We start from the raw sequence: 3,773 nt of genomic DNA on the forward strand, positions 1-3,773 counted from the left end.
ATATACCTCGCCAGACTTTGCAATAGGTGATCCCGACTCTGTTCGGTCAACAGAGCCGTCATCACGGCCGCCGGAGCCACCATCACGATCATGAACCTCCTCCATTGTTTGATCAACGCAGCCTGCTTCCTCTCCTTGCAGACCTTCTTCGATGTCGTTGAGAAACGACAAGACTACATCACCTCCATCGCGGATTATGTCCCCCAATATCTCTTCTTGACCGAAGTCTCTTTGATGATCCATAGTTTCTGCAAATATTACAACATGGCAATTAATATACAAACGTGAGAGGTGGATATATCGAAGTTATCAGGGAGAGGGTATATCGACAACGACGACATATACATAGAAAAAAATGTTATCACGGAGGGAGTATATATATTGACCCCCCCTTCATGTCGAAGTTATCCGAGAGGGGGTATATCGACAACGATGACATATACATAAAAAAATGTTATCGGGGAGGGGGTATATATATCGACCCCTCCTTTTGTCGAAGTTATCGGAGAGGGGGTATATCGACCGCCTCTCTCTCATGATTGTCTGGCATTTGTGTAGTGTCAAAGGATTCGAACAAAACCATGTCTCCATCATTAGGCGAAAGTAACAGGCGCATGATGGTACGAAGCTCTCCAAAGTTGTTTTGGAATGGAGTCCCGGATAGGATAATTCGCTTTTTGGTACAAAGTACAGCAAGAGCCTTCCGAATATCGCTATTTCGAAGGCATTTGCTGAAATTCTTACTAAAAGGCGGATCATCCCATCCGGGACTCCATTCCAAAGCAGATTTGGAGAAATTCGTACCATCATGCCCCGGTTACTTCCGGCTAATGATGAAGCCATGGATTTCTTCAATACTTTGACACTAGGCCACCTCTCGACCCCTCAGCGATCCTCGACCCCTCGACCCTAGCAAGTTGAGGACCCTCGACCGCTCGGTGATCCACAACCCTCTACCCTAGTTCCCGACCCTCGACCCCCTCATGTCACGTTTGTCTAGTGTCAAAGGATTCAACAAAACCATGTCTTCATCATTAGGCAAAAGTAACAGGCGCATGATGGTACGAAGCTCTCCAAAGTTGTTTTGGAACGGAGTCCCAGATAGGATAATTCGCTTTTTGTTACAAACTACAGCAAGAGCCTTCCGAATATCGCTATTTGGAAGGCATTTGCTGAAATTTGTACCAAAAGGCGGATCATCCTATCCGGGACTCCATTCCAAAACAACTTTGGAGAAATTCATACCATCATGCCCCGGTTACTTCCGGCTAATGAAGAAGCCATGGATTTCTTCAATACTTTGACACTAGGCCACCTCTCGACCCCTCGGCGATCCTCGACCCCTCGACCCTAGCAAGTTGACGACCCTCGACCGCTCGACGATCCACAACCCTCTACCCTAGTTCCCGACCCTCGACCCCCTCATGTCACGTTTGTCTAGTGTCAAAAGATCCAACAAAACCATGTCTTCATCATTAGGCGAAAGTAACAGGCGCATGATGGTACGAAGCTCTCCAAAGTTGTTTTGAAATGGAGTCCCAGATAGAATAATTCGCTTTTTGTTACAAAGTACAACAAGAGCCTTCCGAATATCGCTATTTGGAAGGCATTTGCTGAAATTCGTACCAAACGGCAGATCATCCTATCCGGGACTCCATTCCAAAACAACTTTGGAGAAATTCGTACCATCATACCCCGGTTACTTCCGGATAATGATGAAGCCATGGATTTCTTCAATACTTTGACACTAGGCCACCCTCTCGACCCCTCGGCGATCCTCGACCCCTTGACCCCTCGATGTCCCTCGACTCTCGACCCTCTACCCTCGACCCCTCGGCGACCCTCGACCCTCTACCCTAGTTTACGACCCTCCACCGCTCGGCAATCCACAACCCTCTACCCTAGTTCACGACCCTCGCCCCCTCGGCGATCCTCGACACCCTCGTTCTCGATAAAAAGAAGAAGAAAAAGAAGAAAACAAGAGTAGAAGAAGAAAAAAAGAGAAGAAGAAGAAGAAAAAATAGAGGGAAAAAAAGAGGAGAAGAAGAAAAAAATTTCTACTTCTCCTCTTTTCCTTCTTCTTCTCCTTTTTCTTCTACTTCCTCTTCTTATTTATTTTTCTTCTCTTCTTCTCCTTCTTCTTCTCCTTCTTCTTCTCCTTCTTCCTCTTATTATTTTAGTTTTCCATCTCCTTCTTTTTATTCTTAAATCGATATCTACTAACAACCTAAAATACACTAACCTAAAATCGATATCTACTAACAACCTAAATAAAAAAATATGAAAAAAACATATATGAACAAAAAAATGCTATGAACATTATATCCATACATACATAGCCACATCCATACATACCTATATCCACATACATATGTACATTTTATGTATGAAAAAAATCATCACATAAAAAATTGCAACGGGCGGCTCACAACGGGGGTGGCCAGCAAGGGCGATGGTGGGGGCGGCGACGGCAATGGCGGTGGTGGCGACGACGGCGACGATGAGGCACAGGGCCGCGGCCGGATGACGCGCTCGGGGGCGGGGCAGGGGTGGGGGCAAGGGCGACGACAGGGGCTCGGCCGGCCGGCGCGCTCGAGGGCGTGGCAGGAGCAGGGGCGACGGCGACGGCGACGATGAGGCACATGCGACGGCAGGGTATCTTGGCGACGGCGTCAGAGGCAGGGCGACGGCGGTGACGGGCGCATGCAACAAGGCAGGGGCGGCGTCGGCGGCCGGAGATTGAGAGGAACTGAATCAAAATTTCACAAGTGTTGACTATATAGACAGAGTATTGGTCCCGGTTCGTGGCACCAACCGGGACCAATGCCCCCCTTTAGTCCCGGTTGGTGCCACCAACCGGGACCAAAGGCCTCTTTTCAGCAGCCCAAAGGGAGGGAAGCAGAGGCCTTTGGTCCCGATTGGAGGAAGCAACCGAGACCAAAGAGGGGCATTGGTCCCGGTTGGTTCCACCAACCAGTACGAATGCCCCCCTTTGGTACCGGTTGGTGCCTCCAACCGGGACCAAAGGCCTCGTGCTGCCCGAACCCAAAACTTTAGTCCCACCTCGCTAGTTGAGAGCGGCGCGCAGTGGTTTATAAGCCCCACTGTCGCACCCCTCTCGAGCTCCTCTCGATTGCAGGCTTATGGGCCTAATTGTCACTGCCATGCCTAATGGGCCTACTGGGCCTTCTGCGGGGCTGTATCCTGGCCCATGTTAGGGTTTCTAGTCGTATTCAGGCCGTAGTGGCCCAGTAGGTGGCATTTTTTATTTTTCCCAATTTTTTTCCTGCTTTTTGCATTATTTATTTTCTTTTGTTTTTTGCTTTATTTTTTAGTTCCTTTTGCTTTTACGTAATAAAAAATATAAAATTTCTGTTAGTGCCATTTGTTTTCCAATTTCAATAGTTTAAATTTGAATTTTTTGATATTTGTGTGAATCACTAGTTTTTGAATAACTTTACTATAAACATAGATTTTTGAGTGATTCTTTTTCCTGCTATTTAATATTATTGTGTTTTATCATTATATTCAAAAACAGATTTTGTTATTTTTGTTTCTAACACAAAAATTCTTTATGATAATTCGTTTTGCTATTAAAGTTTCTAACAAAAAAATTCTTTATGAAAATTCTTTTTGCTTTTAATGTTTTGAACAGAAAATACTTTGATAATTTTGGTTCCGTAAATTTTATATAATTTTAGTTTCGATAATACTAGAGGTTTATAAAAGTTTTTGAGTTGATTCCTTTTGCTATTGGAGTTTCATAAAAGCTT

The sequence above is a fragment of the Triticum dicoccoides genome, chromosome 2B, assembly GCF_002162155.2.
Source record: "Triticum dicoccoides isolate Atlit2015 ecotype Zavitan chromosome 2B, WEW_v2.0, whole genome shotgun sequence".
In the NCBI taxonomy this organism is placed as follows: Eukaryota; Viridiplantae; Streptophyta; class Magnoliopsida; order Poales; family Poaceae; genus Triticum; species Triticum dicoccoides.